We start from the raw sequence: 17,102 nt of genomic DNA, 5'->3' as shown, positions 1-17,102 counted from the left end.
CTTTTTTGTAAAGATTGTCAATCTTATCATTGCTGTTGATAAAATGTAATGTATATCACACTGTAATTACTATTCTGTTTTTAGTTAATACAACTTTGGGAAAAAAGGATACTATATAAAGTAGGTTTTAGTTTCTGTAAGGTGGTGCTTTTGACAAAATAGACAGACATCACCACCTGGTGGCGTACTTAGGTGACAACATTTGCAAAAGGTCTTGAGAGCTAATGAATCTAGTGAATTTCTGTTATATTAACTCTTTATATTTATGGCAAATGAAAGTCAGATTACATTATACAGACATCAGCATATGCATGTCATGTGACACCAGTATATCAGTCATGGATTAAAAGTTAATGCCAAGAAATTCATTAGAATGCCTTTTGAGAAAAAGTCCACCCAAGTTAATTACTCCACTGATATGACACCCCTAAGAGTTGACTCATTAGTTAATATTTAAATGGCTGCACCTATAAATGATTTCTTTTGTTTCTTCGCTTGAAGTCATTAGTACAGAAGTACTAAGAAGCTCAGTAAATTATCTGTTTTTTTTTTGTTTGTTTGTTTGACCAGGACATAGATAAGACAGTAAGAAAATCATTCTATGTCACCCATCTTACAAGTAAGGGCATGTCATCCAGGTCCGAAGTTATAGTATCCCTTTACTCAGGCCTTATCAGACCCATCATTGAGTACAATGCCCCCTTTGACTTGTACCTGACCAAGTATATGCAACAAGCTGGAATGCCTACAGAGGTTCCTCAAAAAGAGAATTCAGGATATTAACACACTGTCCCATACAGATCATCTTAAACCCTATTTCTATATTCAGTCTCCTACGGGTTACTGACAGGGCATCTATGCCTGGCATATAAGACATTCTCAGATCCAGTCCTGATGGACCTTTTGCACATCTGCAAAATGAACAGCACCAGAAACACTAGATCCAAGGATTTAAACTGTTTGCAATATATATAGAACATGCTGGCAAGACAAATATGTGTGTCAAAGGATCCTCACATTCTGTAACAGGCTGCTCATCCATGTGAAGTAAACTCCATTCCTAACCCTACTGAAGCATAAGCTTTACCACTGTAAGAGAAAAGGAAAATTCACCCCAGGTATAGTCCCCATGTCTCGGATAGACAGAGGCTGACAGTAAATATTTTCTAACATACTCCCCCACTAAACGTTTAGCAACCTCCTAACATATCCCTCCAAGTAGATGCTCATGTTATGTGGGGGTACAACTGGGGTTGGGTTGGGTTGCACGTATAGGCTTATGACGGCCCTGGTGATCATTAGCCTACTGTATAACTATGAACCTATAAGTAGTGATAGTAGTTTGATATAGTAAATATTCTGTTGTAGGCTGTTTGTAATGTTAAACTTTGATCCAATATCTTGGTTAGAATTCTGTTGTACACCTCTGCTGTAGAGAGAGAAACAGCCTACTTCCAGTATACAGCTATTTTAGCACTGCTTTCTTGTCTGTCTCTTTTTAAATTAATATCACATAATGCAGTATAGTATGATCAATGGGTTTATGTTCTATGTTCTTACTAAGAAAATATTGTACTAAGAACAACATGGAATGCAGTACAGCAGCATCCACTACACATAGCCAAGACCATATTCTTTATTATTTCCTGGCCAATGTTAGATGTATGGTGATGCACAAAACAGCACAGACATCCACTGAATCGCATGGTGCATAGAGATGTTACTGTGATATCTACAGAAGTTCGTCCTACCAATTGTAGCCACTTATATTTGTTTTCCATTTGCAAGTACCAAAAATTAAGTACCTGAAAGCACAAGACTAGATCACTGTCAATAAGCAAATATCAGTTACTGCTTGCAGCTCTTCAAACAGTGATCTACTTCTTTCTTTGAAAGCACACATTTGGGAAAGGTACTGCTCCCTGCAACTGTTGTTAAAAATCTATCTCAATGGGCAGAAGCAAGCTAAGTAAGGGTAGGTGTAGTCTGCACACCTGTTGCCTTGGTGTGTCTGAATATATGTTGATCACACACTCATTTGTTTCTGAATGAGGATCATTTTGGGCCTTTTATCAATGTGACATAATAGGCACAGGAATGCAGGGTTTTTGTTAGTTTATGTCATAGAAGCTCTTGGTTTGTGAAACTAGCCACCAGCATCTCCACCACCACTATAAATCATTAGTCCTCAAAGCAATGACTATTTCTAGGTATGGAGAGGGCAGCCTGGACAGAGGGCACCATAGCCATTACCCTTTACAGGCTCTTATTATCACAAACTCTGTTTTAATGGGCAAATGTTATAAAAATATCCCCTCCACTCTTTTCCACTGTTGTAACTTAGTACATTAAATTTCTGCCAGATAATATAGCTGATCCCTAACAACACTCTGGAGTGCATCTAGGCAGAGTCAGGCAGATAGACTGAGATAAGGGACCAAAGGTTCAAGGAAAACCTCTTGTAGTCATTTTTTCTTTTTCTTTTTTTTTTTCGCTTCTTGGATTTATCACTTTCTGTCTTTGCTCCAAATATATACTGTTGTTGCACATTATTTGGTAGTTCATGCACAATGTAGAGTGTTGAAATGTGTTTTTCTCTTTCAATTTAATACCTTTTTGCATTTTTTTAAAGAAATGCATAATAAATGAGAGAAAAATGGTATAAGAGAGGGATAAATAAGAAATGGGAGTAATAAGAACCACCATTCACAGGGTGAAGAGTGAACGTCATGAGTGATGTCAGTCGTATGGCAGGCAAATGCAGGACAGTTGAAGATATAGTGGACTCTGGCAATGGAAACTGCATCTTGAGGTGTGGAATGTCACCTCCTTGCTGGGAAATCCACCATACTTGTACAAGAAAGTTGAAGAGTACAGCTACATATAGTTAGTCTTACTTCTACATACAGCATAGATTCTGGAACTTAATGTCTTGATTGTGGATGGCCTGTTTTTCTCCTACTCCGGAGCTACTCCACATGACAAGATATAGGTGGCTAGATGTATGCCTTTGTTTTTATGTAGGAAAGACTATTCAGTAAATAAAAGATAGAACCAGCAAGCATTTATATGAGATGAAAAACAAGAATGTGAAGAATGCTCTAGCGAAACACATCCTGGAGTCACCAGGACACACATTTAGTTTTAGACCGTTACAAAAAATTCATAAAAATATAAGGGATGGGGATACTAACAACATTTTAGAACAGATAGAGCTGAGATGGATTTTAAGATTACAGGCATATGTATACCCTTTACAGGCTTAAATAGTAGTGTTAGTATAAAACCGATTTTAAATGCTCGGAGACTCAAGGGCATTAAGATGTATTAAAACATTTGAACAATTGAATGATTGTTCTTATTAATAAGATTGTTAAACAGTATATAATGATGTAAGTTTTAAATCATTGCATTAGGATCTGAAGAAGCATAGCAATACGTGAAAGCGCTTCTCCTGTGTCTTGTTTTTATACATTTTATTAAAGTGGAGTCAGCTGCCGTGGTTGTCCTGCTGTTTTTTTTCATTTATCTCACACGTATATTCGGGTTTGAACATTTGGTTCAAGCTGGTGTTTTTTTTCCTACTAAATATGTTATGTACACATTTAGAACCAAATCACAATGTCCAAATGTATGAACTATTTATTACTGGCTATGAAATGTTAACTACTTGTATGCACATAATTTGATTGCTATTGCAAAGCTTATTGCAAAGAGGGATAGCTCACTGTGTTGTGTAAGTGCAGTAGCACGATAGTTCAAATCCAGAGCTATCAAATTGTTTAACCTTTGTTTCCCTTCTTTTTAGCCTTTTCATTTTATTTTTTCACGAGTGGCACATGGCATCATGCAAACACAGTTAGCTGCTTAAAACTGGAAATTTAATTTTAGTTGCCTTACAAACCGCAAGCACACTTATTGTGCAGTGGTCAGCTACATAGATGGTAATGACTGCAGAAATTCCACATGATACCCAACTGTTTCTGTGGCAGAAGGTGCAAATACATTGAGCTAAAAAGAGAAAACATAAGTAAGGTAGGGATGGAGTCCCACAGTAGTTATTTTTACTGAGGAAGGGTCATAATGAGTATTTTCACAAGTAATAATTGTTCTCTATTGCCTTTTACATGTGCAGGTTGCTTAACTGTGTGTAAAAAGAGGTAACTACTTAAGGAAAAAAGTGAAAACTTTAATTTGGTTTGCCTTCCTTTGTGCAAACTGTCTCAGTGGAGACGCATGGCCATCAGCACTCTGGACAGAACTCAGTGAGGAAAATAGATATGGTTCCCTAGGTTTCCTGTGGCACCAGGTGTAAGAGCAATGAGCTCCTGGTTAGAACACAGGTGAGCCATGGTTCAAATCCAGCACACTCTACATTTTTTTAGTAAGGGTGTCCCACTGCAATTTTTCCCAAAACTTTGATTAGGAAGGTAATACTACATACCAACAGCTATGTATAGCAGGCTGATTGACAGACAGGTATCCTTACTGTTTGCATACACATACTTTTGTAGGTATCATATGTATTATGTGTGTAACTGGTTTAGTATGACAATGATGGTTATGTAATAAAAACTGCATCAGTATATCTCTGATGGACACAATAGTTTACTGACAATCATCTACACCTCCCTATAACCCAAGTATAACTGTAAAACAGAATGTATTGCGAGGTATGTATCATAACTTCAAAGTCTATTACTAAAGTCGAGCAAGTTTATGCATTTCCAGTATATTGTCAGACATTAGCCCTCACACCTAAGAATGCATAAGCTGGGACCTTTTAATGTCACACACATACAAGTCTAATAGCACCAGTCTCTATTTAAGCTGTAAATCTGTAATGACCATGGTTGACAAACATGTTTTCAGTGGCAATGAAGAATAATCACATTTGTGGAAATTTTGCATACTCTTTTGCATAGGTTTGAATCCCACATTGTACAAATTATTTTAACACTGTGTAAGTCCCCATAAAATATTTGTCAAGTCATCCTACTGGCTTAAAAAACAGTTCATTTAGCATTTACGTGTTGACCAGTGGACAAAGTGTGACCAGGTATAGCAGCACACTTGCCATAATTCAATGCCAAATGTCACATAGTCCTTGCTGTTTCATAAATCCCCTTCCTCTTTGGTTGGAAATGTTTCTCTTCACTTACCATTGAGCAAACATGGTTGGTGTGGTTGTGCATGTCTGTTCACTGTTTGTAAAACACCGTATCATGAATTGGCAAGAACACATTACAACTGTTGTTGGAAGACCTTTGCAGACATGGCAGGAGATGGGAAGGATGGTGCCAAATTCACAGCACAGAGGTGGGGTGTGAAGGAGTCAAAAATATTTTTGCACTCCTCTTGAAGCACTACAGCCATAGGCTGCTGCAAGGGGACTGTACTGGGTCTCAATATAAGGCTTATACTTGGAACAGACTATCCAAGGCTGTCTCTAGTGCAAATGGCATACCACACACTGGAGAGCAGTGTAGACAAGATTATGACGACCAAAAGAGACACAAGCAGGCACAACTCGAGCAGTCGTTGAATGAGATTAGAACTGCTGAATACCGTGAGATGTGTAACTATACAGATCAAGCAACTTTAAATGTTATGGAATGCTGTAGATAGCCAAGACTAGCATATATGATGCTTTCATGCCTTTTCTTTCAATTTCTATTTTACAGCTGCAGAGGAAATCTTGGTGAACAGGGAGGCACAAGCTGAGAGGGTGGAGTGACTCAGAGAGGCAAGGGTATGTAAGCAGCATAACTGACACTGAATGTAATAAATATACTGTGATTCCACAGATCAGTATCAAGGTCAGCATGTACATTTTAACTATAACAGCAAGAGTGCATGCTGTCTGTGATAGCTCTTGGTATTTGTAGTAGGCAAGTGTAATAGTATATTCAGGTTTTGTGGGTTCATTTCCTGCAAGTAACCTACAGACTGACATTCAACAAGTCTCATTTCTAAATTAGACATACAGCAATGCTGACTTTCATGTTAAGTTAATCTGTAGTATCTTTTAAAGCATATATAGAATATATGCATATTTAAAGGATTACTTGTAACAATTCACAGTTATTTTTTTGGGATTGTGAAAGCTCTACATGTAGTGTAATAACAAAAGGATATTTATTGTAATAAAATATGAATGTGACATATGGTTCTCATCACTTTTTTCTATTGTTGTCTCACCCCAACCCTTATCTGTTTTTTTTGTAGGTTACCTGGAATAAAATCATTCTGATGTCATATCTTTCTGACAACAAACCAAATGCTTTTCAGCACAGACAGGTAAGCCAACCACTGCAGCTCAGCCTGACAACCCTCCACTAGCTTCTGCACCAACACCTCTGGGATGCAACTTGGCAGTAATGCCTCTGCAGCCCCTGTACTACCTGGTCCATCTACATCAGATAGCATTGCCCTGGATGGTGGTGCATTGGTACCCTCTGGGAGTATTGATGGAGGTGGTGATTATGTCACCTGCCAGGAGCTGCCAGGGATGGTGCATGATTTCATAGAAGCTGTCATTGGTGTCCACATTACCTGCTTGGAAAGGTTGCTCATTAGAATAGAAAAGAGACTCCCACACCAAGCAGCTTTAGAGGGAACTGAGGAAGGGGACAATGATGGCAGTTGTAAGGGTGAGGACTACATTCTCACTGTTCCCACTCTTGAGGGGCATGTGCCTGTGATGCCCCCTTCCTATCCCCAATCATGCTGCCCCCAACCACTTCTGTCCACCACTATCCCTGTGTCTGTCTTGCTTGTCTGCACCTACATCCTCACCTACCTATCTACCTACATGACCCTCATACTCCTATGGTCCTCACCCAGGCATTCCTCTCTTTTTGAAATGCAAAAGAAAAAGAATGGGCACCTGTCCCACAAAAAAAATCTGACCCATACATAGCTCTCCGCTTCCCATATGTGTCTTCTCAATACACTTGATTTGACCCAGTTGGCCATACAACATCATTGCGTTATTGTTATCCATCTGTGTTGTGGTGAAAGTCCAAATTCATCAGATTTGCTATACATGTGCACATTACTGTGTTGAAGAAGTGAAGATCTGTTGTTCTTTCCTTATTCCCTCCTCCAAATTCCTTTATTGCTTCCCCTTTGTTATTCCCCCTGCTTGCCCCTCCTATTTCATCACTTTCCTATCTACCCGATTTTGACACCTTTAATCTGGTTAAAAATAAAATCGCACATCACACATGGCCAGAAATGGCCCATAAAAACCTTTAACTTTTTGTCCTCTGCATTTTCATGGAGTTTGGCATCATGCATCAATGCTGAGTGGCGGTGAATGGCTCTTCACCTCTTATGGCAAAACCTAGCGAGTTTTTGCCATCAGCCACACTAGTCTGGTTATCTCTGCACAATGGTGCTTAACCATGCTGAGCTATAAGAACACGGAGCTAAAGCAGAGTACTTTGAAACAATCTGACAGTTCTGTACACTATTGGATGTAACAGAGTGCAACTTCCTATCTGGACTGTTGACATAAATCACTTGACCGAAGACTTTTTTGACCATGGCATCAAGAGTTTAATTCTGGATGCCATTCAAATCATTTCTTACTGTGATATGTCTGTGATATGCTTAATCACCTACATCTTAAAATTTGCCCCAATTATGAGTTCTCATGGAAATGAATTGGATACTGTCCAAAACAAATTATTTGCATTCAAATCCAGCCTCACAACTATGACATATTTATCCAACCTTGTTCTGTCATAAGCCTATTGCCCCTCCACTACCATTCTTTATCCCTATGTCAGTCACTTCATGCTACAGATCTTGGCAGCTTAATAATGATAACAGACCAAAAACATGTCCATGAATGTTACATAACAACATACATTGTTATTTGTATGTCTTTACTTCCTTGTATGCACCCCTTCACTCCCACCTTTTTACAGCTGAGTACCTATTAGGCTAATGGATGTACAGGTCATCTCAGGGTGTCTGCCTACTGGCATGACTTTGCTGATGGATAATACAAACTTGTCACCTTAATTCAATAGATGATTGGTGCTCCTGTAGTATTCAACATTTCATAATTTGTTGTAGGATTCCCTTTATGTCTCGCACATACTTTTCGGTATATTTGGCCTTACACAACTAGTTAGCCACATCTGTTGAGCCATGATAATCATTTCAAATGATCTACCATCTCTTGTCATTTTTAACAAGCCATAAACACAATTAATGTGTGATTTGCAGTGAGGACTGCAAAACAGCAACCAGTTGTATAAGTGTACTGAGGTAAGTATTACTGATAAAATTTGGGGAAGACACACACTTTAGTGTAACCATTGAGTGCCACATTTGTAGTCCTGATCACATTTACTTAGCTAATGGCATCCTGACACCATTTGAAAAAAAGAGAATCATCTGGAATTTGAACCTTGGCTCACCTGTGCTCTGACCAGGAGCTCTCCGCTCTTACAAATTATTCCACAAAGAAAGCTAGGCAGCAGGAGTATTTTAGACATTCAGTACTGTCCAGAGTGCTGTCAGTCTTACCTTGTTGCTGAGCCTGTTTGTGTGAAGGAAGGTGAACCAAATTAAATTTTACACATTTTCATTAAGCAGAGAACTGCATTTGCTTGGTGCTTAATGTCTCGCAAATGGGGAACACACAGCCAACAATTATTTATGCAATAAAACTGTGGCCCCAACATTTCAAACATACAGTACAGCATCCACATCATAGTAGCTGCCAGAAAATTTTCAAATAACATATCTTGCAAGCCTGACACATGAAACATTATCAACAAACAGATTTATTTTGCAGTTAATCACAATCAGATCAGTCACTGTATGTTTGTATTTGCACACAGTTTGTCAGTGAGCACCATGGACAATGTACTGCACAAGTCCAAACTGAAATCCTTGAAATTCTAATCACACATGCACTAATACTTTGCCATCATCTGCACAAATCAACTTCTCGGCAATGCACTATGTGAAGAGGTGTTCAGCATATCTAACTCTGGTTACTAGGCTGCAATCCTCCAATACATGGTAATGCATTCATAAACACAAGAGAAGGGCAGTGACTTGCCAATTGTCAATCAGACTTCAGCATTACAGAGCATATCTGTAGTGTTGCATTTGATATGGATTTATATTGACACTGGAGAAGTAGACATCCATGATCATATCCTATCGATATTGTCAGTAACCTGTATATAATGTGGACATGCCTGTATCTGAATATGAAGACACATAACTCCATCATTGCACTACTGCTGTTTCCAAAGTGTGTGTTTGTGTGTGTGTCTGTCATCTACACAACATCCTGAGAAACAGGTACATGTCTGTCTCACTTCTGCAGTATGTATCCATGACAGCTTCTTTCACTTCAGGATGTATTTCTATGTATTTTTGCAAACTACACTCAGACAATCAAATCACAAGTCCTGCTTTTGCAAATAAGTCTAGTAACAGTATATGTAACCTATGACACTGATGATGTCATACCCTATACAGTGCACTCTGACATTACTAAAATCAGATGTTTGCAGTGGCATGCATGTGAAAGTACTGTGTTCTCTAGATTGTGTAATTAGATAGGTAGGGGTTTTAAACTCACAGCAGTAAACTTGTGTGTGTGTGTGTGTGTGTGTGTGTGTGTGTGTGTGTGTGTGTGTGTGTGTGTGTGTGTGTGTGTGTGTGTCTGTGAGTGTAGTCAGAAGAGTATGACTCCAGGTCCTGCTGCCCTCACTAAAGTATCATTCAGAATATACTCTTACACTGATACATAATGCCACAGCAATTTCATACAGCCCTCCCAACATCCTCAATAATTTGCCAGAAAACCACACATTTTATGTGGAACATAACATGCATCACATTTACATGCATCTCTGCATAATAGATCAGTAACAATGAAGATGATATACGTCATACTTTACTCACCATTATGATCTTTGTTTCACGCCCTCTTCACATAGACCATTGAGTTCCATATCCATCCTTTAACAGACACAATTATTACTCAATTTGCTGATTAAAGCAAAATCGCCAGCTAGGATAAGACACATGCTAATGTGAGTCATTATCTTTGTGCGGTTCAGAATTCTTTTTTTTTTTAATTTAAACCATATCCTTTGATTTATGTGCATGCCCAATGTGCAATATCTTTATCTTAGATACAGCACTGTGGATGAACTGTTAGTGCATTTCCCTAAAGCCTACTCCGATACAGAACATAGTACTATTGAAAACCCTTTCCCCCTCCACTAGTATAGACAAGCCAGCAAAATGCTACTCCTTTGCTTCTCTGCACACCAAATTCAAAAGGGCAGGATGCACTAATTAGACCCTTGTCTCTTGTTTCACTATATGGGTAATACCTCTTGGCATGACAGAGGCAGACTAGGATTTTTTCTTATAAATAATGCTGATATTTCTGGATGTTTGCATTTTAGAGAAAATAATATAGATTTATTTCACTGCCTGTTGTTACATTCATAGTTCATGCTTTATGACATCAGTTTGCTATAATGATCAACAAGCTGTAAATTACTGTGGCATTTTCTCTTTACTGGAAAGCCTCACCCCGACTCTGCTACAGTTTGCTGGTAGGGAAAGGTTTGTTTGCTTTTTATTTGTTGTATTTTGTATCACTTTATTGCCTTTTTCTATTTTGTATACTGTGATTTGTTTTCTTTACACTGTTTTACTTGTATTCTGCTTTTAACTACATATTAACTCATTTCATCTGAGTGAAGCCTCCAGGTGCATCTGAAGTTAACTTCTACTGATGCCTCTAGGCATCAAATATTGCTTGTTCATATTAGCACAAATAATTTCAAAACTATGCTAAGTACAGGCTTTAAAATATTTCATCTTAAAGTTTATACAATGGCAAACTTAGCTGCGTTAATATTTGACCTCTGTGTAGTGCAGATAAATAGATATTAACTGTTGCTTTTATATTAATTTATATAGTTATAATTTTCATATTTTTCTAAATAAGTCAACAACCAAGTAACAAAGCTAGAATTCCTTAGCCTCATATGAATGCTGTCAGCTAGATGAATAAAATGTTGCTGACAGCATGTGTGTAACTTGAGTGGTTGCTGAGAGGTTGTAAATTGTTTACAAAATATTACAAATGTAATAGTTACTTTGTTTAAGGTGACTTATAAAATTCAGTTTAAGACTTAGAATCTAAAGAATACCACCACTATAAAAATAGTTTGTGCTGAAGAATTTGACATTCATACTTCTTTCATAACCACTGTGGTTCGAGAGATATGAGCATTTGTTTGAAATGTGAGGGCATAATTTGTTTCTGTCAAAAGGCTTAGGCTCTGCCCACTGGAAGTTACAATGCAAACTTCCTGAGCTCTATTGGACAGAATGAGTTAAAGAGACCACAGATCTGTCTCTTGTGAGTCAGACAGAAATTAGAACAGGCCAATTCAGGAGTCACACATAAGTTAGAACAGGTCAGTTAAGGTTAATCATCTGCGAACTGTGGGGGTGGAGCTAGGAACTAAACCTTCTATTTAAGGGGTAAAATAAAACATTTCAGAGCTTTACTGGAAAGGCTCACCCAGACTGCTACAGCTTGCTGTGAGGGAAAGGTTAGTTTGCTTTTTATTTGTTGTATTTTGTACTACTTTATTGCCTTTTTCTATTTTGTATACTGTGATTTGTTTTCTTTACATTGTGTTTTACTTGTATTCTGCTTTTAACTGCATATTAAAACTTGAAAAGACACCACAGCTCTGTCTCTTGTGAGTCAGACAGAAATTTTCCCCACTGTCCCACCCAGTTACTGTTGTGTTCTTAAACACCGTTGTCTTTATAGTTGCCTACCCCTTATGTTAATTTTACCATATATCTCATTTCCTCTCTGCTTTTACTGGCTGGTGTGAGTAAGCACAAAAGTATCATTTTGTGAAATCACTTCAACTATTTAAATTTATTGGCCATCCTACTGTATTCCATAGCACCAGAATACAAAAGTGACTACCCCCTTTCAATCTATCTTGCTGTTTTAAAAATAGTGACTCTCCACTAAAACTTAGCTTTTTGGACAGGTAAAACTTAAATTACCTATTTTCACATCTAACTCCTCTAGTGCACACTGCAGTGTTTAGGATAAACCATTTTTTTTCATTTTACCTTTAAGCATCTATTGCAAGACCACTGGTTATTGGAGAGCCTACATTCTGCCTCTCAGTTGTCATATTGGGATCAGTGCTGCTGTTTTCTCCTGGTGAGAGAAGGAGTGCAGTTTTCTGGAGGCTGCTGATCACCAGAAAGCTTAATAACTGCTTTATAGGGTACAGCTTGGAATCTGTACTTATATTCTGATCCTGCAGAGTGCATTGATTCCTGACTCTTTCTGGTTGGAGAGTGAGTGTCTGCGCTTAACGTACCTGATTGGTCTGGCTGCTATTTGAGGCATCTACCAGAAAAAGGTTATAAGCCTGCAGACCCTTGCATCATCTGGGACAAGACTGTGGCTCACCAAACAGGCCATGGCCTGCTTCTCTTTTTGGGATTGGTGCTAACATTTTGCTTCTGGTGAGAGAAGAAGCAAAGGAGTATTGTATCCCAACAAAGTGAAGCTGTACAGAGACCAGCATTAGTAGTAGCCAGGCAGTAGCCATTCATGCAACTTTCCTCTTTTCATCATTTTTGACCAGCTAATTCTTTATTTTTCAGTAAGTACTGCTTGATTTCTTTCTAACTTCAGAATACCTGCCTAAATACTTCATCCTTATCTTTTCAGGGTCTGTGTATTAGTTTCCCCTCAAGTGTTTGGCAGTGTTCTGTACAGACTCAGACACCTTGAGTGACATTTCTCCTGTAAAGGGAATATATAAGGAAATAGCTCAAGTACTTAGTAATAATGACCATCCCTCCTGGAATGTCTTAAGGTCAGTTCCCTGTGCTTTCTCCTATTATCCTGGTGAACATGGGCATTCTGAGGCAGTGTATCAACTGCCTCATGTATACAGAAAACCCTCTCCTCTTACTCTTATGAGAGATGCACTTATATATCTAAATTGGAAGCCATGCATTCTCAGGCCAAGACCGGAATAGCTGGTCAAGAGGAGAAGTCAACACCTGCACCACACCACATGCAACACACAGCCCTCCAGATCACCCATCACAGTTCTCGCACAAAAACACAAACCACACACCCACTTTCATGGAGGCTCTCAATAGAAATCTACTCAAACAGCAGAGACCTCTAAGGTAGAAACTCACTCAACCATGACAACACAGCACAAACCACAAGACACATAACTCACCTACACAGTGTGCTCCTTAACCTAAGCCCCTAAGGCAAAACAGCTTGCCCAATACACTAATTGTAGGTGACTCAATAGTGAGGCACACTGATGACCCACATACTAGGTTGAATAAGGAGAAGGTAACAGTCAGCTGTCTATCAGGTGCCAGAATCTGACACATAAGACACACACTCACGTCACTCCACAAGTTTGACTCTGTCACTGTCCATGTGGGTGTGAATGACCTGAGACACACCTGCCTAGACTACATGAAAAGAAACATGGTGGAGCTCTCAGATTATGTGGCCAGGCACGTATGACCCTATTCCTGAGCAGCATCCTACCATCACCCAGAATGATACCACAGTACAAGCAAAAAATGATTGACTTCAACAATTGGCTAAGTTTCTGGTATCATTCTAAGGGGATCCAGTATCTGTCTGCTTGGGATGACATGATTGACAGACCTTGATGCTTTGCCAGAGATGGCCTGCATCTGTCACCCCTGGGTTTCCGGATACTGGCTAAGGCTCTTGCCACCCTTATAGTGCCTTTTTTTTAAGCAATGTGCCAAAGACCAAATTACCACCGTAAAAGCTATAAATAAATGCAGTCTGAGGGTCATGGTGCTCAACCCTAGAAGTCTAAATCTCAAGATGCACTTGCTTGATGCACTCCTCAAAATGGAAAACATCGACACTTGCGCTGTAACAGAAACCTAGTTTAAAGCAGCAGAAAGTACCCCTGCACTACCAGGCTATAACTCATTCCACACCTTTCGGCCCCAGAACATGAACCAAAGCTCCAAAGGTGGTGGTGTCTCCATATTCATAAAGGATATGCACACCTCCAGACTAGTAGCCCAGCATAAAGCATCTGATGCATGAATCTTAAAGGAGGAGTAAGACAGGCCATTGTGGAAAAGCTCTGCTAAATATTCCAGGATGTTAGCTATGTTTGCCAATGATGCATCTACTCCTTTGTTGTACTCCAAATGAGATATCTTTTCCATTTTGCTGAATAAGTTTTCCTTGTTGAGGGTCTGCGAGCCTCCAAGATAATATCTTTAACCCTTTGAGATAAATCTGGGTTATGTTGTCTTATGTAATGTTCCAAGCAGCTAGCTGCAGTGTTTTCAAGTTTGGATGCAGGATTTTGAAGTTGTTCTGTGTTAGCAGCAGAGGTAGTAGGGGTAGAGGCCATGCGTGTTCCTGAGACATACTCCTTAGTAGCGGGTACCAATGTTGCCTCGGCCAGTCTGGAGCTATCAAGATAATCCTTGGGTGATCTTCTTTGATCTTCAGTAGCACTTTGTGCATCAAAGGGAGGGGTGGGAATGCATATGCTGTCAGGTTTTCCCAACTGAAGGATAGGGAGTCCACCTTCCAAGCAAGTGGGTGGTATGTCCTTGTGCAGAATGTTTTCAACTGGTGGTTGTGTGGGGATGCGAACAGGTCTATTTCTGGTAGTCCCCATTTCCTTGTAATGGATTTGAAGATGTCTGGATGCAGCATCCATTTGTGGGCATCCGTGGTAGTTCTGCTTAAGATGTCTGCTAGAATATTCTCTTTTCCTGGCACAAATATGGCCTGGAGCTGAAGGTTGAGGTTCAGGGCCACATTCCAGAGGTCCATTGCCATCCGGCATAGAGGATATGAATGTGTGCCTCCCTGTTTGTTGATATACCACATAACTGTGGTGTTGTCCGTCCTTATCAGCAAATGACCCTGTTGAAGAAACAGTCTGAATGTCTGAATTGCCTGCTTTACTGCCAGCATCTCTTTTTGATTTATGTGTAGGTTCATCTGGTCTTGAGTCCATAAGCCTTGTATGCACTTGTCCACCATGTGTGCCCCCCAACCAAGGTCTGAGGCGTCCGTGGTGATAGTCTGGTTTGGGTGAGTGGGGCCTGTGGAAGGAGCAGTCCTTTGTTCGATTGACAGGCCTGGGCCCACCACTGGAATTCTTGCTTCAGGCATGGAATTATTGAATTTGGGTTTCTAGGCTGTGCTTGTGCTGAGACCATAAATTCCTCAGGTACCATTGCAACTTCCTCATATGTAGTCTGGCATGTGGAATCAATATTATGCAAGATGCCATGTAACCCAGGGCTTGCAGGATTTTCCTTGCTGTAAGCTGGTTCTGTGCTGTTAATGCCATGAAATAAGGTGGTAGTTGCTTCTGCTTTTCTGCTGTGAGGAATGCCATCTGGTTTGATGTGTCCAGTTCTGCACCCAAGAAAGTTATCCTTTGTGATGGGATCAGCCTTGACTTTTTTGTGTTGACTGTGTATCCCAGGGCTTGTAGTAGGTGAATAACCTTTCAAATCTTTTGTTAATTTGTCTTTGCTGTCCGCTTGTAACAGCCAGTCGCCCAGGTATGGATAAATTTGAATTCCCTGAAGCCTGCAATGAGCAATTACTGATGCCAGGCATTTCATGAATACTCTGGGCGCAGTAGATAAGCCAAAAGGCAATGCTGAGAATTGATAATGCTCTGATCCTGCAAGAAATCTGAGGTATCTTCTGCAATTTAATCGTATGGGGCGTGCAGGTATGCCTCCTTGAGATCCAGAGTCACCAGCCAAGACTCCTTGCCCAGCATGGGAAGAAATTGCTGTAGGGTCAGTATCTTGAATTTTGGAACAATAAGATATGTGTTCAGTGCGGACAGGTCGAGGATAGGTCTCCATTGGTTTTCCTTTCTTGGTACCAGGAAAAGCCTGGAATAAAATCCTTGTCCTTGTTCCATAGATTACCTTTTCTATAGCTCTCATCCTTAGTAAGTTGTCTATTTGCTGTAGAGCGTTTGTCTTTTGGTTTGGAGGTAGGTTTGGCATTCCTCTCTTCCTTGGAAGAGTATGGAAGTGAAACTTGTAGCCTTTGTCTATTGTCTGCAGAATCCATTAATCTCCTGTAATGTAATGCCAATTGACTGAAAATAAGGCTAACTTTCTGCCTAAGGGTGCTAATAGTTGTTCCCTGGTAGGCGGTTTCAGAGCCAAGTCACTGTGATTGTCCTGTGGAAGTGGTAGTGGCTGGATCTGTGGCAGTACTTCTCTGGCTGTTAGGCTGCCACTGACGTCCCCTGTAGGCACCTCTGGATTGACCTCTGCCTCTTGGGCATCTATTTCTGCTTCTCTGTGCTCTGGTGGTGTCTGGAAAGGACCAATTCTTGGAAGGCCAGTTCCTACTAAACCTCGGAGGCTGGACCTGTAAGAAATCCTTGACTGTCTGGACAGATTTAGCTTTTTCTTCCACCTTCTTCAACACTTGCTGTGCAGGGGAACCAAACAAACTGTGCTTTTCCATGGGAGCATCTAGAAGCTTGGACTTTACATGGTCTGGTAAGGATTGCTCTTTTAACCATGCATGCCTTCTGATCACTGTACCAGTCATAGCTGATCTAAAGGAAGCCTCCAGTGCATCATAGCCGCATTTTAAGGAATGATTACTGACCTGCTGAGTGTTATGTACCAAATCCTGAAGGGACTTACGGTCTAAAGGCTCAGGTGAGGACAGTTTTTTAGTTAGCTGATCTAACAGGAATTCCTGATATTGCATCATGTGGAATTAACAGTTTAAGGCCCTGGCCGAAAGAGTAGCAGAAGTATACACTTTTTTGCCCCATCTCTCTAAAGCCCTAGATTCTCTTTCAGAGGGGAGGGGGTTTTTGGAAGAGGCAGCTGCTACAGCTTTGGGGCCCTGTGAAATAGTTTCAGGATCTGCAATAGGAGCTTTATACAAGTGATAATGTGTGTCCGGAACCCTGTAGTATCTATCGGGCTTAGCAGGGGCCGGAGGAAGAGAGTCAGGAGCA

This window comes from Protopterus annectens, chromosome 4.part0 (genome assembly GCF_019279795.1).
Source record: "Protopterus annectens isolate FY-2018-M chromosome 4.part0, PAN1.0, whole genome shotgun sequence".
Classification (NCBI taxonomy): domain Eukaryota; kingdom Metazoa; phylum Chordata; order Ceratodontiformes; family Protopteridae; genus Protopterus; species Protopterus annectens.
This window is presented reverse-complemented; position numbering follows the sequence as displayed.